Source organism: Hypanus sabinus, chromosome 23 (assembly GCF_030144855.1).
Source record: "Hypanus sabinus isolate sHypSab1 chromosome 23, sHypSab1.hap1, whole genome shotgun sequence".
In the NCBI taxonomy this organism is placed as follows: domain Eukaryota; kingdom Metazoa; phylum Chordata; class Chondrichthyes; order Myliobatiformes; family Dasyatidae; genus Hypanus; species Hypanus sabinus.
The window spans coordinates 49782798-49806845 of NC_082728.1; the positions used below are offsets into that span (position 1 = coordinate 49782798).

A 24048-nucleotide genomic window follows, 5' to 3' on the forward strand; every position below is an offset into this window, starting at 1 on the left:
GCCTGAAGCTGATATCATTCTACCTAGTCCATATATTTCTTCAAAAACTGATAAGGCAAAGAAGTAATGAATAATTGGACTACTGGTGTACATTCTAAAATTGTTGATGAAAATTGTTTTACTGTAATTAATAAGTAAATTTATTTGTAGCTTTAAATATATTTGAATAGTTTTGCAGCTGTCCCTGCAAATGCAATGGGTCCCTGCATTGAATTTGCAGTTCCTATTTTCTGACACTGGGCATCGTAAATATTTATAGTTTTTATGTAATGGCCAGAAATGCAGAGGAGGGCACTGGGGATGTGGTTTGGAAGCCAAGGGGGCAATAATCCAAAAAAGTTTGGTAACCATTGATCTAGACATATCTTAAATGATGTAGCAACTGTTTACATCATTGTTTCCAGCAATGCTTTGCATGCACTCATCATTCCCTGCATGAAAATGGTCTCCCTTGGATCCCTCTCAGTCTATTACCATTTACCCTAGATCTATATCCTCTAGCTTTATTCAGCTCTGAGAAGGGGAAATTTTCATGCAATCTCCCTTTATCTATATTCCTCATAACAAATCTCAATCATGTTCCCAAATAAACATTTCAACTGCAGGAAAAAAATAGATCTGTCATTCCATCTCTCATAAGAAAGCATTTCATCCCCAGCATCACCTATGTGAGTTTCCCCTGCACCCTCTCCAGTGCTATCACACATTGCCTATTTAAATTAATTATAATATTGTGCATTGGATACTAAATCAATGCACTGAGCTGGATATTTCATACATGGACATTTTGTTATCTATTTACAATTCTGACAGCAGCATTTGATTGCATGCCTATTTGCACGTTGTTGTTGATATCCCTCCTAACTGAAAGAATCAGTCTCAGTCTTGAAACTTTTAGAGTCAGGGAGTCATTGAGCACTACAGAGGAGCAACAGGAGCTTCGGTACATCTAGTCCATGCCAAACTGTTATTCTGCTAGTCCCATCAACCAACACCTGGACCATAGCCCTCCATTCCCTACTCGTCCACGTACGTATCCAAACTTCTCTCACATGCTGACATCAAACTGCATCCACCACTTCTTCTGGCAGCTTGTTCCACACAAGCAACACCCTCTGAATGAAGAAATTCCCTCTCAGGTTCCCCTTAAATATGTCACATTTCACCCATAACCTATGACGTCTAGTTCTATTTTTGCCTACAGTCAGAGAAAAAAGCCTGCTGCATTAATCCTAGCTATACCCCTCATAATTTTGTGTACTTCTATCAAATATCCCTCATTTTCTATGCTCCAGCAAATAAAGTCCTAACCTATTTAACCAAATTTTCTCTGTGCTCTTTCAATCTTATGCAACCCTCTCACCAGGGCTCATACTGTCACAACCACAGTTTCGGCAGCACAATAGATAGGGCAATCGCGCTTGTGAATTTGCACGTCAGCTAATTATTATTTAATCGTGATACTATTTAACTCCATCCTTGTCGTTGTGCTTGTTGAGACTTGGACAGAACATTTTGCTGCTGTTTTGCTTTCAGCCTTCCCTGAGATATTGGACTTTCAAGTCAACTGACTCTGAAGACTTGCGTTTAATGTTTAGATGTTCTATTCAGCCGCAGTGTAGGCTTCATGTTCCTTTTGAGAGTTTTAGTTAACAACTCTGTTTGGCCTAGTGCTTATTGTTTTATTTTCCCTTTAACACTGTTCGTATTAACATCTGTGAACTATCAGCCTGGTTCAGTGTCTCTCACTCTGCACTTGGGCCATATCTGAACCTGGTAACAGCAAGTCTCGACGAACAAAGATGGACCCAGCAGAGAGAGAACAGCTGATCTTGGCCGTGAGATTCACTGGTCAGGTAGGAGACAAGCTACAGGCAATAGAAACTGTTCTCAGTGAAGTTACAGAGGCAATGAGGCAGATAACCTCATGCCAACAAGCCCAGTCTCACTTGGAGGAACAGGTATCATCCCTAGCCACAACTGTTCAACAGCTCACCACAGACAATCAAACTCGGGTGTCTGCGATTTCCGCACTCATGGCCACTGTCCACGAACTTGCTGTGAATAGGCAGCATCAGCCGACAGCCACTAACATTCTCACCAGCTCAATTCAGCAGCTTCAGGCCATCTCAGTCCCACTCCCAGCATCTCATAGCATCCCTTTTCATCTGACTCAACAATCTCTGCTACTAATGCTCCCGCACCCAGACCAGATCCAACTCCCACGACTGTTCAGGAACCGAGTATTCCACCACCAGGCAGATATTCTGGTTGCAGGAATTTTATTACATAATATGAGCTGACATTCCAAGCACAGCCTGGTCATTTTGGTGATGATGCACAAAAATTGGCGTATATGGTCAATCTTCTTGACAGACCTCCATTCAGCCTGTTCAATGATTTATGGCAGAAGGATACCCCACAGACCAGTCATTCTAACATTTCATGGTGGATTTAAAGAGGGTTTTTGATCTTCTAGTACAAGGTCAAGAGGCTGCCCACCAACTCTTGCACCTGTGCCAAGGCAGAGGAACGATGAGAGCCTTTGCAGTCGAATTCCATACCCTTGCAGTAGAGACAGGATGGAATGAGAGATCCCTTCATTGACTCATCATTGCCTTCTAGCGTGGACTGAATGCAGGGGTTCAGCATGAGGTTACTGTCCGGGAAGAGCAGGATGGTCTGAGTGACCTGATTAATCTGGCTATTTGAGTTCTCAACCGGGTAACTGAGTGGTGCAGGGAAAGAATGTTTCAAACTTCCTATGTGCCACCAGATCACCATCTTTCCTCGCCTTCTCTCCCTCCCTCAACTACCCAGCACCCAGCCCACCGAGGAGCCTATGCAAGTGGGGCACATGCGCCTATCTCAGGAGGAATGAAAATGGTGCCGGAAAACAGGTTCCTGCCTCTATTGTGGTGATCCAGGACACTTCTGGGCGGCACGTTCCTTGATAGAGTGGATGTGGAGAGGCTGTTTCCTGTGGTGGGAGAGTCTAAGACCAGAGGACATGGCTTCGGAAAAGAGGGGCTACTTTTTAGAACAGAGATGAGGAGGAATTTCTTTAGCCAGAGTGGTGAATCTATGGAATTCTTTGTTACAGGCAGCTGTGGAGGCTAAGTCTTTACATATATATTTAAGGCAGAGGGTGATAGATTATCGATTGGTTAGGGTATGAAGGGATATAGGGAGAAGGCAGGAAATTGGGGCTGAGAGGAAAATTGGATCAGCCATGATGAAATGGCAAAGCAGACTCGATGGGCCAAATGGCCTAATTCTGCTCCTATATTTTACTGTCTTACAATGAATCCTGTCAAATGGTGCATTGTGTCTGGTTCCAGTCTTAATACATGGTTATGCACATCCACAATGATGACTTAAATAGGGTACTATGTGTCAATCATCAGTGCTGGTCATCCCTTTCCTATTCCTCAGTTCTATCTACGTAGCTTCAGTAGATGAGAACTCCATTAACTTAGTCAATGTTGAGTAGATTTGACAGGATTCATTGTAGTCATATGTAAAATTTTCACCACTTTTTTCCAACTGGTCACATTAAAAGTAAATCACACTGAAACTGAAAAATGGATAGTGCAATTTACCACCAGAAAACACTTACTTTGAAAAGTGGTAAATTAATCAAGTTAAAGGTGAAGGTGAAACTATCTATCAATCAGAGCTATGTCAATCTGTGATGTAGTTAATCTTTCTTTCTGAATATTTGCTAAAATTAATAATAAATCTCTATTTTATGCTGTAGTATACCTTTGTGGACAATTATAGATTATGAAAAATGAGAAACAAACATAAATCTACACATAAAGTGTTGCCACTTGATCAAAATGCCAAAGGCTATTTCAAGTTATTGCAGGGAAGGATTTTTTATGTAAGTGTGCGCAGAATGGCATGAAAGAATTTAATTTTAAATTACTCACGTATATGTTACATTTGCCTTCTCACAGATAAACAGCTGATTCAAGGTTATTAAAGAACACTTGATACTGATGTCTATCCAGCTTCCTGACACAAAGAAATGTCTCCAGGTTAGTTCACAGCCATCACAGTTTATATATTCTCCTATTCAACACTACAACATAAGATGTGGACACTAACTGACTTTTTATGATTGATTTTCACCCTAATGACATGGAATTTTGAAAATTAATTCACAGTGTGTGGGCTCTGATGGCAAGACTAAAAGTTCTTGTCTTTTGCTAAGTGCCCACACCCCAGCCCCTACCTCCCAAAGTTACACATTAGTGGTTTGGTACCAGTAAAGAATAAACCACATCAGAGTAGGATGAATCATCTCTGAATACACAGATCAAGGTTTTTGCTTATTAAATAGCTTTTGAATTAGACATGAGCTATGGACAATCTAAGATGCAACTTTCCAAGAAATAAGTTTGGCCCAAAATTAATGCTAATTATTTTTGAATGCTTAGATAGATTTATAGAAGAGGTTCTTATGTAAAGTTCTCTATTAAAGCGATTTTTTTAAGGAAAAAGAGCCATTCTTCAGCCATAGCAGACAAAGGCAAACATGTTGAAAAATTGGCAATCGAGTATCATTTTCAATGCCTCAGTCAATCAATACTTCCTTGCTACTGGAGCAACCATGGCTGTAATCCTCTGGAAAAATTGACAGCATCATCTTAGTGCCAGCTTCTTTTGATTAAAAGTAAATAGCACAGTCCATTAAGTATAATTCTAATTATCTATCAATTACATTTTCAGTTCTATTAAACCATCAACACACATATGAATAACACAGATTATTATAAGAAAAAATCTAAATGGTTCACTGCTTTATTTCTACTCATTAATCATCAACTGACTTTGTTGCCACTGACCTGAAATGACCTGAACCCATTAATGGCTTAGGGGATAAGTGGATGAGCAGTGTCATAGTACAACATACTCAGTCTCAGTGGTGTTCATAGATCACAGCTGGACTGTGATAATTGAAGTCTTAGCCAAGGGTAAATTAGCCAAGGTGTTCCCTTTCGATTACTTGCAAGTATTCTTGTTGGAAAGGAAACACTGATATCCCATGTGAAAACTCATCCAGTCTTAAATGTGAATTACAATCACTAGCATGAGATACTTGATATTGGAACTACATCACAAATCAATAGGAATCTATGAAGTTATGTGGAAAATAGTTCAACCTATTGCCTGGTAAAGCAGAGCTGAAATATAAGATAGTCCAGTTTGTCATCCTTTCTTATTTTTAACAATGTACTTCAAAAGGTGCAGTGTCAGGAGTCTGCAAATTATTATTGCTTCTATGAAGAATCAACTCTAGAAACTAGAAGGACAATTTGGTAAAGCATAAACAATAATGTTGACAGTATCAGCTGTATTTCAGAGGGAGCATTTTCAAAACTGAATCAGAAAAATATCTCACCAAAGTCACAACCTTAGGCACAAATTCCAGGTGGATTTTGTGCCCAAGGTGTAACTTTGGTGAGATATCCAGCGAAGAACTAAGGAAGGATGCTACATTATTGGATATATAATCTTTGGATGATACATGAAATTATAGCACTATAGTCTTTTCTTGTGGACTTAAAAGTTCTGAGGCAAAATTTAAAGAATAATTACCCTCTACCTCGACCTGCATTTATCATTCATCCAATGTCAAATGTAATTGAATGTCTGGTGAATATCTTGTTGCTGTTTGCTAGAACCTGCTAAGCACAAACCGCCTGATACATATCCTAAATAATTAATATATTCCAAAAAATATTAATCAGCCTTGAACAGCTTTGGAGTCTCTAAAAGTCAAGAAAGACAAGATAACTTTATTTATTTCCTAGGAGAGAACATCACCAATAGCCTGCCCAAGTCCAAATACTTTGATTTCATGGTCAAGAAAGTTCACCAATGCCTCTACTTCCTCAGGAGGCTAAAGAAATGTGGCATGTCACCGTCAACTTTTATCATTTTTATCTATGCACCATACAAAATGTATCTCTGGATGTATTAACAGCTCGGTTATGGCAACTGCTCTGCACATGGCCACAAACTCAGCACATCACAGTAAACACCCTCCTCTCAATTAACTCTGTCCCTACTTCTTGCTGCCTCAGTAAAGCAACCAGCAGAATCAGTGACCCCCACCCACAATGGAAATTGTCTCTACTCCCCTCCCCCACTGGCAAGAGATACAAAAGTCTGAAAGTATGTACCACTCAAAGATAACTTCTATCCCACTGTCATCAGACCTCGAATGGATCTCTTGTATAAGAAGGTGGACACTTGGCCACACCGTCTACCTTTTTATGATCTTGCACTCTATTGTTTACCTGCACTGCACTTTCTCGGTATCTGCATTGTTACTCTTTTTTAACCTTAATTCTAGCTGAATGTGCTGTGTTATGATTTGCTCTGCAACAGTAGGCAAGACAAGGTATTTGCTCGATCTTGGTACGCAATAATAGTAAATCAATATCAATATCAATGTCTATTTAACATGTGGAGACAAGGTAATTCCGATGAGACAATGTTTACACTCTCTAGTTAATAGAGGAAATGGTGCATTTTGAGAAGAAAAATAAGAAGAGAGAATGCTGCATGCAGAACGAAGCAGCTGTTACCCAAAATCAGAAGCAAAAGAGAACACTGGAAACAGAAAATCAGCAAGCAGATGGGAAGGAGGGCAACATCAGAAACTGGAATTCAGTTTTGGGTTCTGAAGCTGCATTGTTTCTATTTAAACAAAATAAACTTTATTCATAATAAAATATTTTCAAGAATAAACCATGCAATGCCTTTTCATTCTTTATATTCAAAGTCAATGCTTTCAGTACTGTTCCTTTGCCTTCCTGTATATCACTCAATATTCCTACTACCACTCATATGGCCTTTGGTGTAGTATACTATGAGAGTAACTGAGGGACTTCATCCCACCAACCTGGCCTCTCCCTCTCTCTCTCTAGTAGCAGAAGAATGCTACACTATGGTCCTTCCCCACCAAGCCCTTGTGGTAGCTGCGGCAAGCTTCAGTGCGTCCCACAATACCATAAGGCCATAAGATATGGGAGCAGAATTAGGCCATTTGGCCTATCACATCTGTTCCATGTTTCGATCATGGCTTATTTATTAAGCCTCTTGATCCCATTCTCCTGCCTTCTCCCCATGAGCTTTGATGTCCTGACTAATCATGAACCTCTGTTTTAAATATTTCCAATGGCTTGGCCCTCACAGCTGTCTATTGCAATTAATGCCACTGATTCACCACTCTCTAGCTAAAGAAATTTGTCATTATTTCTGTTCTTTCAGAGACCCTGCAGTTCATGCTTTGTGTGTTATTTGTTTACTTTTTTATTGTTTGAATGATTTGGTTTTTTCACACATTGGATGTTTAATGGTCTTTGTGGAATTTTTTCAACGATTCTATCATGTTTCTTTGTTTCAAGGCTACATGTAAGAAAATGAATGTCAAGGTTGTATATGGTAGAGGTACTTTGATAATAAATATACTTAGAATTTTGAACATTGAAATGGATGTCCTTCTATTCTGGGGCTGTGCCTTTTCTTCGAGAATCCCCCACAATAGAAAACATCCTCTCCGTATCCATTCTATATTGGCCTTTCAGTATTTGATGGGTTTCAATGAGATTTACCCCTTCTTTTCATTTCTGGAATCGGAGCCTGTACCTTTTCTGGACCCTCTCCAATGCCAGCACATTTCTTTTCAGATAAAGGGCCCAAATGATCTCACAATACTCCAGGTGCAGTCTGACCAATTCACCATTTGTTCCTTGCTTTTATATCCCAGTCCTTTAAAAGTAAATGCTAACATTACATTTGCCTTCCTTAATGCTGACTCAACCTGCAAGTTAACCTTTAGGGAATCTTGCACAAGGACTCCCAAGTCACTTTGGACCTTTGATTTTTGAATTTTCAACCTGTTTAGAAAATAAACTATGCTTTTATTCTTTCTACCAAAGTGCATCACCGTATACTTCCCTGAACTATCTTGCATCTGCCACTTCTTTGCCCGTTCTCCTAATCTGTTTAAGGCCTTCTGCAAGCTCCCTGCTTCCTCAGCACTACCTATCTTTGTATCATATGTGACCTTGCCACAAAGCTATCAATTCTGTCATTCACATCATTAACACAGAATGCAAAAAGCAGCAAACTCAATACCAACCTCTGTAGAATGCCGCTAGTCAATGGCAGACAACCGGAGAAGGCCCCCTTTATTCCCACTCTTTGCTTCCTGTCAGTCAGCCAATCATCTACCCATATTAGTATCTTTCTATAAAACCATGGCCTGTTATCTTGTTAAGCAGCCTCGCATGTGGCACCTTGTCAATGGCCTTCTGAGAATCTGAGCGAACAACATCCACCGACTCTCCTTTGTCTATTCCTTTCTCCTTTTGCCTGTTCACTCCTCAAAGAATTCGCAACAAATTTGTCAGGTAAGGTATCTCCTTAAGGAAAGTATTCGGACTTCGGTCTATTTTATCATGTGATTACAAAAACCTCATCCTTGATAATGGACTCCAACATCATCGCAAGCACTGAAGTCAGGCTTACTGGTCTATGATTGCCTTTATTCTGCCTCCTTCCCTTCTTAAAGAGTGGAGTGGCATTTGAAGTTATCCAGTCCTCTGGAACCATTCCAGAAATTAATGATTTTTGAATGATCACTACAAACGCCTTCATAATCTCTGCAGCTATCTCTTTCAGAACCCTGGGGCATACTCCATCTGGCCCAGATGACTTATCTACCTTCAGACCTTTCAGCTTCCCAAGCACTTACTCTTTAGAACAGCACTGACACTCACTTCTATTCCTCTAATTTCTTGAATTTCTGGCAGTCTGCTAGTGTCTTTCACAGTGAAGACTGACTCAAAATACTTAAAAGTTCTTCTGCCATTTCTTTGTCCCTCATTCCTACCACTCCAACATAATCTTCCAGAGGTCCGATATCTGCCTTTGCCTCTACTTTACTCTTTATATATTTGAAACAACTTTTTGTGTTCTCTTTTATATTATTGGCTAGCTTATCTTCATATTTCAGCTTTTATCTCCATAACCCTTTTTAGTTGACTTCTGTTGGTTATTGAAAGCTTCTGAATCCTCTAACCTCCCACTAAGTTTTGCTCTATTATATGCCCCAACTTTTCCTTCCATCCTGTGTTTGACTTCCCTTGTCAGCGCCAGATGCATCATCCTCCCTTTAGAATACTTCTTCTTTGGGATGCATCTATCCTGCACCTCCCAAATTGCTCCCAGAAATGCCAGCCACTGCTGTTCTGCCATCGTCCCTAGTAGTGTCCCCTTCCAAACAACTTTGGCCAGCTCCGCTCTCAGGTCTCATTCCCTTTACTCCACTATAAATAATGCTGATATGTCTCACTTTAGCTCTCCCTGAGAACATAGTCCTTCAGCCTGGAACATGCCAGTCAGCAGCATCCCTCTACAGACATCTCGAGGTGCAAGCAGACTAAAGGATGTCTTTCACCGAATTAATGTTCCACTTGATGATTTCCAGTCCATGTATGTCCCTGGGAACAGCCCACAGATCTGACAGTCCACTGTCACTCTGCTCAGGGTGAAATGTGACACTGGCCCTTGCATTTTTTTCCACATACTCTTCACAAACCCACAGTCTGCAAAGTGGTAATCAACAATCTCTAACTAACTACAGTCATCCTGCGGGCTGGGGAAATTATGCTTTGGGTGTGCAGAAAGGATCTGACAGGGAGGGCGCCTCTCACCGCCAACCACACAAGTCTTGGTACTTTCTGGTGAGGTCTGGTGATGAGGCATTCTGCAAGATGGTCTGGATAATCTGCTCAGGATATCCATCGAGTTCTTCTGCATTGTTTGCAGGAAGTTCCATGCTGACCACTACCCAATGGACTTGTGGTCAAAAATGTTGGTCTGGAAGAATTTTCCACAAACAACAGGTCGTGTGATAACTTCCTGCTGACTACGACATTGCACAGCATCGGGTCCAGATAGAACCTCAGCACTTGGTGCCCATATATTTAGGTTCTACACGCAGCCTGATGCAGCCACACATGAAGGTTATCATAAGGGTGTGGGCGCCATTGGGTACATTTTTGTCCTATTCTCCAGGGACTTGTGAGTTGTGACTGTCTGATCTTGGATCTCCAGATGAACCAGAAGACATCTTAGGTGATTCCCAAACTGGAGGAGCAGGGGATGAGCCACATCACAGCAAGATACAGCAGCCTTGAGACACCTCATACCTGATGACCAGGTTCTTCATAGTTACGAATAGGGAGCACCCTTTCCACGGTCTCTGTTTCTGTTTTACCTTCCCAATCCACTCCAGCCAATTCTTGTTGCATGCTTTGCCCGCTCCAAACTAAATCCCCAGCACCTTCATGTAATCAGACCTGATGTAGAAGGGGACACTGGATCGGTCGGGCCAGTTGCCTCATTCTTTCTGCAATGGCTCCTGATGCTGAATTAAACTGGTTGCAGATGCTGATTAATCTGTGAACTGACCTTGGATCTGAGCAGAAGAAGGTGACATGGTCCAGGCAGAGGGAGGTTTTCACTTGGGTCCTCCACTGCCCAACAGTGTCACTCCTCTCACGTTCTTGCATTTAATGATGGGTTCAGCAAAGGGTTCTGAGGTGTATTCAATATTTCAGTGACATTTGAGTAATATTGTAAATATATTTAGCTCAGAAAACTAGAGGACTATGGGTAACCCTAGGTAATTTCTAAGGTAAGGACATGTTCAGCACAGCTTTATGGGGCAAAGGGCCTGTATTGTGCTGCAGGTTTTCTATGTTTCTATATTGTTTGCAAGAGGTTGACAGGACTGGCCTTCCAGGGCAGTTTAAGGCATGGATTTACCAGCACGGTATACTACCAAGAATCTTCTGGCCACTGCTTCTCTATGAGTTTCCAATTTCCACTGTCGCTGAATTAGAGAGGGTAGTCAGCCAGTTCCTGTAAAGATGGCTGGGTTTATCAAGGAACATCAGCAGCATCACTTTGTACAGGAATAACTACAAACTGAGGCTCCCCCTGAAATCCATCGAGGAGGAGTTCAAAGTTTTGTGAGCAAGAGAGGTGCTGCAGTTCTGGGAACCTTCAGGTCCAAAGGTTGCCGGAGCAAGAGTGGCAGTGAGAACTGGGAGAAAGTGGAGAGCAGAGGCTGCAGTGGAAGAAGCTGAGGTGTGACTGTGCCACAAAGCACTGGTGGGGGCAATCGCCAAGGGAAGAGTTGGACTGAAGCCTTGAATTACCCCATTTTGACAAAGTGCAAGGGAAAGAGTGATGAGAACTGGTCCAGAATGAAGTAAGGGCAGCTGTGGAGGAGGAGAGGACCAGTAGAGCAGTGGCAATGAAACAGCAAGGAGTCTGGACCAGATGGGAGCAGGTGATCGAGCTCTTGCCAATGGCCTTTATCAGTGGCGGCATGACCAGGTCCTCTGGACAATAGCTGAGACAATCTGCAGCACCCTTAACATCTGCCGGAAAACAAGTCCAGTCAAGAATTCCATCTGCTTTGTCAAAGGGGGGGAAAGACTGAGAGAACACCAGAAAGTAACCGGGTTCTCTCCACTGCGCAGGACTTGAAACGAAAAGCAGACCTGGTAAAACAGCTGCAGTCCCCTCCCCACATCACAGAGCCTACACTGCAGCCTGACATTGTGTTGTGGTCCGACTCATTGAAGCACGTTCTTATGCTTGAGCTTACCGTGCTATGGGAAGAATGCATGAAGGAGGCCTACGAAAGAAAAGAGCCAAGTATGAGGATCTGAAGAACAACTGCCAAACAGGCTGGAGAGCAATGTGTTGGGTGTGGTGGCTTTGCAGGCCAGTTGCTCTACAAAGTACACACTGCACTTAGAACCACAGGAGAAAGAAGGAGAGCCATTTCTACCACCACAGATGCAGCAGAGAAAGCGTCAAGATGGCTCTGGATAAAGAGGGCAGATCCATGGATTGCTGCTAAGACACAGGCCGGGGTCTGATCAACCCCGGTCAGGTCACCCGGGCGAGGGTGTATGATGTTGAAAGACCTGAAACATCTGATGATGTGCTCCAGCTTAGCATCATGCAGATGTTTCTGTAAGAAGAATATTGTTTGATTAAGCATTCTGTTCTTATTTCATTATGGGTTATCTTTAAGAGGTACGTGAATGGAATATGTCATTACACCACCACGTCATAGCTGACAAAAGAAAAATTAGGTAGATAAATTATATCCCGGCTTCTGTGTTTTTCTTTTGATTAGTTTCTAGACTTACAAAACATAACAGTGGCAACAAGCAAGTTTTAAAATGAATCCAAGATAACCACCTGATGAAGCGCATCACACTTTTATTTGGAAGGGAGAGAGAAATTTCAGTTAAAAAAACAGGCAGAAAACAAACAAATTTAACAAGCAGCAAGTATGGCCACGAGTTCATTAACAGTGAGTACTGGATGTTAATAATAACAAATGTAAAACAAGCAGAAATGGCTGGCTATGTCAGAAAGATTGATGCATTCAATTGCACAATAGATAAATGGATGATGTATAGTCAACTCATTGAGCAGCATTTTAAAGCAAGTGAAATTGCAATGATAAACAAGTGCCAATGATGGTGAGTGTAATGGATTGAAAAGCATACACTTTGTTGAGAAGTTTAACTGCTCCAACTAAAACAGCCAAAATGATCTTTGATGATATCATGAATGTAATGCAGGAACATTTTGAACCAGAACCATTGTTGATTGTGCAAACACGAGGAAATTTGCAGATGCTGGAAATTCAAACAACACACACAAAATGCTGGTGGAACGCAGCAGGCCAGGCAGCATCTAGAGGGAGAAGCACTGTTGACGTTTCGGGCCGAGATCCTTCGTCAGGACTAACTGAAAGTAAAGATACTAAGAGATTTGAAAGTAGGGGAGAGGGGGAAATGCGAAATGATAGGACACCTCTGTCCGCCAGAGAAAGCAGGATCTCCCAGTGGTCACACATTTTAATTCCACGTCCCATTCCCATTCTGATATGTCTATCCATGGCCTCCTCTACTGTCAAAGATAAAGCCACACTCAGGTTGGAGGAATAACACACTATATACCGTCTGGGTAGCCTCCAACCTGATGGCATGAACACTGACTTCTCTAACTTCCGTTAATGCTCCTCCTCCCCTTCTTACCCCATCCCTGACATATTTAGTTGTTTGTTTTTTTCTCTCTCTCTGCCCATCACTCTGACTGTGCTCCATCTCCCTCTGGTGCTCCCCTCTCCATTTCTTTCTCCCTAGGCCTCCTGTCCCATGACCCTTTCCCTTCTCCAGCTCTGTATCCCTTTTGCCAATCACCTTTCGGGCTCTCAACTTCACCCACCCCCTCTGGTCTTCTTCCATCATTTCGCATTTCCCCCTCCCCCTAATACTTTCAAATCTCTTACTATCTTTCCTTTCAGTTAGTCCTGACGAAGGGTCTCGGCCCAAAACGTTGACAGTGCTTCTCCCTATATATTGCTGCCTGGCTTGCTGTGTTCCACCAGCATTTTGTGTGTGCCATTGTGGATTGCAGATGCTCTCAGTTTTATAATCCTACAAAAAGTATTGGATGCAACTTAGTCTTTCATAGGTAAAGCCCTCCCCACCATTGAGCACATCTACATAAAATATTGTCACCGAAAAGTAGCATCCATCATTAGGGAACCTCACCACTCTGGGCATGGTTTCTTCTCGTTGCTACCAGCAAGAAAATCAGGACTCACACCTCCAGGTTCAGGAACAATTATTACCCCTAAATTGTTAGGATCTTGAATGAATGGGGATAACTTCACTCAACTTCACTTGCCACATCAATGAAATGTTCCCACAACCTATGGATTCACCTTCAAAGGCTCTTTATCTACGATTCTCAATATTTATTGTTTATTTATGTATCATTATTATTTCTTTCTTTTTGTGTATGCACAGTTTGTTGTGTTATGCACACTAGTAGAATGCCCAGGCTGGTGCAGTCTGTCATTGATTCCATTTTGGTTGTTATTCTATTACAGATTTATTGAGTATGCCCACAAGAAAATGAATCTGAGGTTTGTATATGGTGACATGTATGTACTTTGATAATAAATTTACTTTGAACTTTGAATCAACTGGAAGGGGAGTCCATTTTAGCTATGTGGCTGAACTGAAGAAATTGTCCATGCTAGGTTTGATGATGCACTGAAAGATTGCTTAGTTTGTGGAATCTTACAAAAAATAATTTAAAAATGACTCCTAACTGAAGCACTAGTCTGCATGTTGTTGGTGAAAAATCTGACAATGATGATAGAGATAAAGGACTGAGTAGCTTTGAAACTTACAAAGTGAAAACTAACAAGAGACAAGGAATATGGCTTACATCAGAAGTGTATGGCAAATTAATTAAAATGGAATTGAACACTGGCTCAGCTGTTTCAACCATTCCACAAAAATAGTTTGAACAGCAATTCAAAGATACTGAACTGAAGCCTTCAGGTATCCAATCAAGAACTTAAACTGGAGAAAAGAATACTTCTGTGGGAATGACATTTGTAACAGTGAAACACAACAACCAACAGAGGGCTCATATTGTAGAGCCATGATTGGCTGAGACAACTACAACTTGACTGGAGATCCATCCACAATTTGCATGCCACATTCCCTACAAAAAAAGTCAGCTAAAAGCACAAATTGTAGATGTGCTCAATGGTGGGGAGGGCTTTACCTACGAAAGACTAAGTTGCATCCAATACTTTTTGTAGGATTATAAAACTGAGAGCATCTGCAATCCACAATGGCACACACAAAATGCTGCTGGAACACAGCAAGCCAGGCAGCAATATATCGGGAGAAGCATTGTGAAAGCTGAAAGGTACTGAAGGATGCCACAGAAGTGTTCAAGAATGGCATTGGAAAACTCAAACATATCAAGGATAAAATAGTGCTAAATAAAAATATCATACCCAAGTTTTACAAAGCCTGTCAGTTTATTATACTATCTTTGATAAAGTAGCCAGTGTGCTAAATAATTTTCCAAGATTTAGTGGAGCCCATGGGCAAAACTAGTGGTCCCAGTATCCAAGAAGGATTGGGTCTGTCAGGATCTGTTGTGATTTTAAGGTCACCACCAACTGGAAGTACCCTCTGCCCAGGATAGAGGATACCTTTGTAAACCGTTCCAGAGAAAACACTTCAGCAAAGTGGACTTAACTGAGGCTTACTTGTTGGTGAAGATGGGAAAAGATTCTGAAGTGTTTCCCACCAGAAACACTCATAAGGGGCTTTATTGCTATAATGGACCTATTTAGGAGTAGCATCTATACCTGCGCTCTGGCAGAAACCTATGGACCAGATGCTGCAAGACTTCCCAGGCTTGCAGTGTTACCTGCATGACATCATTGTTACCAGGGAAGATGACAAGGAACATTTCTAAAATCTCAACACAGTGTTAAAATGATTATGAGCTCAGAAACATAAGCGTGAATTCTTTAGCATCTCTTACTGTGGTCACACCATTGACACACAAGGCGTACTCAAGCATGCTGAGAAAATTCAAGCAGTGGTGGATGTCCCAAGGCCAAAGAACTTGTCACAGTTGTGTTCCTTTTTAGGATTTGTCAATTACTATAACTGATTCCTGCCAAACCTAGTTAATGTGCTCCACCCCTTGAACTCATTACTACAGATTGGGAAGAAATGGCACTGGATAAAGCAGAATGAGGTGGCTTTCCAAAAGGCAAAACAAATGGTGACATCAGACACTTTGATACACTGTACTCATACATTTTGATCCAATCAATCATGCAGCATCCATCAGTCAAGAAATTAATAATTTGCAGAATCAGTGGTCCGGTGAATAATTAATTGTAGTACTTTCTTCCTCCATTTAGTGGTGATAGAGTGCAAAAATTCGACTTGAATAAATGAAGACATTTTATTAAACAAGTGCAATGAGACCGAGATATTAGTTGGAACATAAATTCACTCCATCGGTTGGATATCTGTTTCCACAAGCATTGAGCCTATTGCACCTGGTTAAAAAAAGTCTGCTTACACTGGGAGTACAAGAAGAAGATAGCTTGAGTGTACTCCAATGAAACAGTTAAAACACCTCAATATCAGGCCCCTGGCTGTTGCTGGAATGTGGTGAGGAAATTCAAAGGATTCAAGGTGCATTTATTATCAAAGTATGCATGTGGTATACAACCCTGAGATTCGTCTTCCCCACAGACAGACATGAAACAAAAAAAAAACAAAGAAAGAAAACCAAGGAACTCATTTAAAGAAAAAACATCAAACCACTCCCTGCACAAAACAAAATGCACAAATAGCAGCAAGAACATCGGCCCATCGCACAAAAAACAGATCACACACATGGCAGCAAGAACATCAACCCCCCCCCCCCCAACCCCGCAATAATGGCAACAAGAAAGAATGAGCTAAAACACAGAACATAAAATACAAAAACGAAGTGTCCATGGTCAGTTCAGCTGTGTTCATGATCTGCAGGCTGCCCTGGTTCAAAGTCACCCAAAAATAGCAACAGGAAAAAGGAGCGACTAGAAACCAGAAAACACATCATAATGTGAACCTCAGTCCAATCCGCAAATCACGTCAATTAAACCTTGCTCTAGCACCATCGAGGAGAGAGAAAGATCATTCAAAATCAGGGGCCTTCCCTCCAGAGCAGCAAGAGAGAGGGAGAGAGTAACACACACAAAATGCTGGAGGAACTCAGCAGGCCAGGCAGCGTCTATGGAAGAGAGTACCGTTGACAGTTCAGGCTGACACGCTTCAGTAGCTTCTCCAGCATTTTGTGCGTGTTGCTTGGCTTTCCAGGATCTGCAAATCTTCTCTTATTTGTGAGAGGGAGAGAGTGACTGTCACACACAGACACCCTCTGGAAGCACCCAGCAAGAGGCTGGAGGACAGCGCGCTGAACACTCGCTCGCTTTCTGCACTCACCTCAATGTCTGCAATCTTCCTCAACACTTTAATCAGCGTGAAATGGAGTCGATCGTGAGCTCACGCCATATCTCTAATCTTCCTGTCCTCAAGGCTGCTTGGCTCCCAGAACCCTCTCAGAGACAGCAAAGTGCCAGAATGCTCATTTGGCCTGAAAACACACTGAAGCTGTCAATCACAGGCTCCAACAGTACCAAAACCACACTAAAAGAAAAAGGAGATGTAAAAGAAGTGAAAATAGCAGTTTTATGGAGCAGCTGGAGAATGCCACCCATGGTAACATTTTCACTGGCACCATCTTCTTCTGGAGAGTACCATTCTAGCTGTAAAGACTGACCAAAAGAATTTATAAGGCATTGGACAGACCACGTCTGGAATATCATGAGCAGTTTCGGGCCACTTATCTAAGAAATGACATTGGAGAGGGTCCACGGGAAGCTTGATCCTGAGAAAGAAAGGAGTTTTGAGGAGTTTTGATGGCTCTGAGCCTGTATTCCCTGGAGTTCAGAAGAATAAGGGGGAAGTTCATTGAAATCTAACAAATATAGAAAGGCCTAGATAGAGTAGATGTGGAGAAGATGTTTTCAATAATGGGAGAGTCTAGGACTAAAGGCACATGCTCAGAATAGAGAGACATCTCTGTAAGGAGGGATTTCTCTAGCCAGAGGATGATAAATCTGTGGAACTCATTGTGACAGACAGCAGTGGAGGCTGATAGTAAGAGTGTCAAAGGTTACAAGGAGAAATCAGGAGAATGGGTCGAGGAGGAAAATAAATCAGCCATGATTGAGTGGCATGATTGATTCAACGGACAGAATAGCCTAATTCTACTCTTATGTCTTATGGTCATACAGTTTTATTTGCCATAAAATACCTGGAATGTTCATTTAATAACCTTAATGCTGAGCCATATTCAAGAGAATGAAAAACCTGAGATAATGCAGTTGATTGTGAGGTCACTGACAATGAACAAACAGTGAAGTGAATGAAAGTGACAATTGTGCCTGAGTTTGAGAGTAAAACAGAAGTGATACTATTTATTAAGCTTGGAACTAATACATTTCCCTGAACTTGAAGGTTATTTGGCTCCCGGGGCCTGGCAATGATGCCCTTGAAGAAAAGGCATATCAGTACTCTTTACCAGATGTTAGATTGTCCTTGAATTGTTTAGATTTACATATCACTGTGAAAGATCTATTTTTAGGACTGTTGGCTCATTGGTAGGCAAATCCCAAATGAAAATAACAAATTCAAACCATTCCATGCGTGTACAAATTCATTGCAGAATTGGCATGAATTTCAATTCAAGCTCATGAGATTCCAAAATAGCAATAAGATGCAATCACATTAAACCTTCATATGGTATTGTTTTTGGTTTAGTAAGATAATATAATGAAGCTGTCTGTGTCTACCTACAGAAAACCTAGCCAACATTCAGGCTTCAGCTGATTAGCAGCAAGTAATATTCATGCCACTGAAGAGCCAAGTTATAATTTCCAACAAGTAAAAATCTCATCACCTTCTGAACTACAGAAACTGCACTGCGGCAGTCAGGAAGGCTCCACAGTGGGTAGTTGAAACTGCCCAAAGTATCACCGGCAACAGCCTACCCGCCATCACGGACATTTGTACAAAAAGTTGCCGGAAAAGGGCCAGTATCATCAAAAAGATTCCCACATCTGCACTGCCTGAGTCAGTGGTGGAGGCAGATACACTAGTGAAGTTAAAGAGACTACTAGACAGGTATATGGAGGAATTTGAGGTGGAGGGTTATATGGAAGGCAGGATTTAAGGGTCGGCACAACATTGTGGGCCGAATGGCCTGTACTGTGCTGTATTTTTCTATGTTCTATGTTCTATACACCCTGCTCATTGATTGTCAGTCCCACTCCAATCATGGAAGAGGCTATGTAGAATCCACACGAAGACCACCAGACTCAAAAATGGTTACTTTCCCCAAGCAACAAGACTGATCAACACCTCCACCCACTAAATCCACCACTACTTTATAATTTCCTGTCAGTTACCTTTTGTACAGTCTAACAACACTTTATGGATATACTGTATAATCAATCTATATATATATAAGCTGTCTTAAGTATTTATATTTAATGTGTGTTTTTTAATTTATTATCATTATTGTGTTCTTTATATTTTGTATTTTTGTACTGTATTCGATCCAGAGTAACAATCATTTTGTCTACAGGAAATGATATTAATTTTAATCTTGAATATGAGGGGCATTGATGCTTTTTCCCAGGGCTGAAATAGTTAACACGAGGGGGCATAGTTTTAAGGTGCTTAGAAATAGGCACTGAAGGGATGTCAGGGGTATGTTTTTCACACAGAGAGTGGTGGATGCATGGAATGCACTGCTGGTGGCGGCGGTGAAGCCAGGGGTGATTGATAAGTTTGTGGTCCAAGGTAGAAGGAGCCAATTTTAGAAAACCTAGCACATTTATTTTTCAACATAGTCCCCTTCTACATACCTGGACTATTCCTCTTCCCACCGTGTCTCTTGCAAAAATGCTATCCCCTTCTCACAATTCCTCCGTCTCCGCTGCATCTGCTCTCAGGATGAGGCTTTTCATTCCAGGACGAAGGAGATGTCTTCCATTTTTAAACAAAGGGGCTTCCCTTCTTCCACCATCAACTCTGCTCTCAAGTGCATCTCTCCCATTTCCCGCACATCTGCCCTCACCCGATCCACCCACCACCCCACTCGGGATAGGGTTCCCCTTGTCCTCACCTACCACTTCACCAGCCTCCAGATCCAACGTATAATTCTCTGTAACTTCCACCACCTCCAACAGGATCCCACTACCAAGCACATCTTTCCCTCCCCCCTCTTTCTGCTTTCTGCAGGGATCACTTTCTACGCGACTCCCTTGTCCATTCATTCCCCCCATCCCTTCCCACCGATCTCCCTCCTGGCACTTATCCTTGCAAGTGGAACAAGTGCTACACCTGCCCTTACACTTCCTCCCTCACCACCATTCAGGGCCCCAGACAGTCCTTCCAGGTGAGGTGACACTTCACCTGTGAGTCAACTGGTGTGGTATACTGCGTCCGGTGCTCCAGGTGTGGCCTTTTATATACTGGTGAGACCCGACACAGACTGGGAGACCATTTTGCTGAACACCTACACTCTGACTGCTAGAGAAAGCAGGATCTCCCAGTGGCCACACATTGCTGCCTGACCTGCTGAGTTCCAGCGTTGTGTACGTATTCTTTGATCCACAGCATCTGCAGTTGTATTTTTGCATTTTAATTCCACGTCCCATTCCCATTCTGATATGTCTATCCATGGCCTCCTCTACTGTCCAGATGAAGCCACACTCAGGTTGGAGGAACAGCACCTTATATACCAGCTGGGTAGCCTCCAACCTGATGGCATGAACATTGACTTTTCTAACTTCCGTTAATGCCCCTCCTCCCCTTCTTACCCCATCCCTGATATATTTAGTTTTTTTCCCCCTCCCTTTTTTTTCTCTACCTCTGCCCATCACTCTGCCTGTTCTCCATCTCCCTCTGGTGCTCCCGTCCCCCCTTCTTTCTCCCTAGGCCTCCAGCCCCATGATCCTTTCCCTTCTCTAGCACTGTATCCATTTTGCCAATCACCTTTCTGGCTCTCAGCTTCAATCCACCCCCTCCAGTCTTCTCCTATCATTTTGCATTTTCCCCTCCCCCTCCTACTTTCAAATCTCTTACTATCTTTCCTTTCAGCTAGTCCTGACGAAGGGTCTCGGCCCAAAACGTCGACAGTGCTTCTACTTATAGATGCTGCCTGGCCTTCTGCGTTCCACCAGCATTTTGTGTGTGTTGCTCCCCTCCTACATTTACGCACTTAATCCAGCGGTCGTAGAGCATACAGATCTTGGACCTCCAGAAAGTGTCCACAGCAGGGGTGATTGATAAGTTTGTGGCCTAAGTTAGAAGGAGATGAGTTATTAATTTAAAACTTTCTACATAATCACTCAAAGAGTTGACCTGCATGTGCATGTAACGAGAGCTGTATAACTCATCTCCTTCTACCTTAGGCCACGAATTTATCAATCACCTCTCGTACGTGCTAGGGAAATTCTAGGCAGTCTCTAGAGTAGGTTACATGGTCGCCACAATATTATGGGCCGAAGGGCCTGTAATGTGCTGTAAATTTCTATGCTCTACGTTCTATATATTAACTAAAAGTAATGTCAGCAGCCTTCAATCGTAGACAATTAATCTAATTAAGTTCCTATAAAATATAACTTTTCAGACTGATTTCCATGGAGACCCTTGTGAATATTCAAGCTTCAAAATTTCAAACCATCTATCAGAAGCTGCCTTTCATAACTTGATAAAGGACATGCGGTGGGTGGTCTGGGAGTGTTTATAACAACAGGGTGTATGAAAGAGAGTTGCCAAATGTAAATATTTGGTTCTGTGTTTTGCAGCAATTGCTAAAGGAACTCAAAACCCATCCACCCATTTAATTCGGAAGTGGTAATTGTGATCCACGCATTTCACTCCATTAGAACAGTTTTAATTTCATTGACCTACAATAATTGTATTTTTACTTGTCTCTATTGGAAATTTATGAAGTACAGTAGGTACATGGAGGACGTGGATAAACTACTTCTGGATATAACAGAACAACTGAGTCTCATGCTTTTTTTATACCTGAACCATATTTAATTTACGGGTTTAAACCATTGCTGTTCAATATTATTATTAAATTCCACCTGCTTCCCTTCTTCAAAGGAATTTACGGGATGAAGGTAGAGTCAGTCTGAAAATTCTTTCAATGTTGACAATCTAAGGACAATGGATAATATTTTCAGAAGTCAGAGGAGGTGTGCAGCTTAGGGATACGTTTATTGAGTGGCAGTGCCATAATTGTTATATAGATGCATTCATGAGGAAGCTTGATAAGAACACAAATGGGAAAGGTATGCAAGTATTTGTTCTTGGGTGTAGATGAAAAGTAGTAAGAGGAAGTTTGTGTGGAGCATCAACCCTGTCAAGGACTGCTGAGCTGAGTGGCTATTTCTGTGCAGCAAATGTTTTGTAATACATTTTAACAATTAATAACCTTGGATTATGATCCAAGACAATAAGCAAAACACAGATTTCAGGCCCAACCCTTCGTTGAATCAGAAACACAGTGCATTTTGCCTGAATGTGTCTTCCTGTTTGAAGTAAAGCAGTCGTAATAGAGTTTTAATTCCCAGCACCAGCAAAATAGGGCTGCAAAAAAACAAAACAGAAATGGTGGACACGGCTTCCTTCGCCTTCACTGCCATTGATCTCTGAGCCTTCCCCTGATAGCACAATGGGTCCACCTGAATCAGACAGGAAGTTTTAAAATACTGGGCTCAGAACCTAATGAATGACTTCCATCTTTCAAACTAGAATATTAAAATGTTAATTGTATTCATTCCAATAAATATTTCACAAGTGTATTTATGGGAAGGGTTAATGTGATTATTCAATGAAATTAAAGAATAGCATGTATATGAAGAGCAATATGATAGGGATAGCTTTAGAAAGTGGATCTTTCCGATTGACAGAGAAACAGGTTTATATACAGTTCTTGGGAAAGGAACTAGTTTACGTAATCCAGAGATTGGGGCTTTAAATCACAGTTGTACAAGACATTGGTGAGACAGCACTTGGAGTATTGTGTAACAACTTTGGTAGTCCTGTTATAGGAAAGACACCTTTAAATTGGAGAGAGTGAAGAAGAACTTTACAAAGGAGTTGTCTAGACTTGTGGATCTGGCTTACTAGAAGAGATTAGGCAGGCTAAGGCATTATTCCTTGGGAGCATAGGAGACTAAGGGGTGATGTTATAGTCTTTTTCCCAGAGAAGGAGAACTTAAAACTAAATATGAAATATTTAAAACAGTCTTGAGCGGCAACTTCATGCAGATGTTGGTACATCTGAGGAAAGAGCTGTAAGAGAAAGAAGTTGAGGCAGGTATAATACCAATATTAAAAAGCGATTCAGATAAGGGCATGCGCTGAAGTGAGGCCGAAGCTGTAGTCTGTTCCAACTGCTCTGGGCTTTGTGTCTACGGACCCACTTTTGTTCTGAATGCTATTGGCTTACTTTCATTGTTTTCATGATTTGTTTTTTTCTCTCTGCACATTGGGTGTTTGATGGTCATCTTTTTAAGTGGTTTCTTTCGGGTTTCTTTGTTTTGTGGCTGCCTGTAAGGAGACGAATGTCAAGATTATATAAAATATATAGTTTGAAAATAAATGCACTTTGAATTTTGGATGTGAGCCAAATGGTATTAGTCTGGTGAGCGCCATGGTCAGCAAGGATCAGTTGGGCCAAATGACCTGTTTCCATGCTGTATGACACTATGAACATATCCCATCAGCACTTTCTCCCAGGTGTTTCAACAGTTTGTGCTGATGGGGGGACTTGGTCAGACTTCAGATCACTCACTTCATTTTGAGATTTCTTACCATTGCTATCTGCCTCAGGACAGTATTCTGTTGCCAAGAATCACGAACAACTGACATGTATATAGCATGGATCAGATTTCAAGGCATTGTTTAATTGCAAGAGGCGGTTCTAACTCCTGAAGAAATGTTGATTAACTACTCACGGATCCGGAGCATAATTGAGTCCCTTAACAATAGCACAGGAGGCATGCTGGTAACTTTCTTGATGCTGAATCAGAAGGTTTGGTTTCTACTGCCATTCCAAGAATTCGAGGACATAATCTAGTCTGGCACCAAATGTGATTCTAAGGGAACAAAAACAGGTAGATGCAGGTCAGACACATTTGTGGAAGAGGAATTGGGGTTAACTTTTCAGCACAATGACCTTTCAACAGATAATCAGTTCTGCATGAGCTTTAACTGATCAAAGAACATTTAAAATTAAACATTTTGAAGTTAGTACCTTAGAAAGCACGTAGAAAAATAATAAAAAGACTGAGTGAGAAGACAAATTGAGAATATTAGTGAGCTAAATGTCCCCTCTCATTAAAAATAAAAGGAGGAAAATCTAATTTGGGCAGGAAGGAAAGCATAAAGTACTTTAAATTTATGGCTAAGTATTGCTTCACAGACAGGAATGATGAAATAATGCTATTTTAAAAAT

General features: G+C 41.5%; 1 protein-coding gene across 2 annotated transcripts in view; it reads right to left on the reverse strand.

Moving 5' to 3' along the window:
* LOC132380183 (uncharacterized) overlaps positions 1-23069 on the reverse strand; it is a 36475-nt gene extending 13406 nt beyond the window's left edge. The window contains exons 1-3 of one of the 2 annotated variants that reach the window (XM_059948865.1): positions 23041-23069; positions 16947-17097; positions 3936-4020 (exon numbers count right to left, since the gene is read on the reverse strand). The gene's annotated coding sequence lies outside the window, so the exon portion shown is untranslated. Of the gene's footprint in view, positions 1-3935; positions 4021-16946; positions 17469-23040 lie in introns of those variants that run through there. The other variant, XM_059948862.1, reaches the window with a different exon arrangement.
* Positions 23070-24048: the final 979 nt, after the last annotated feature.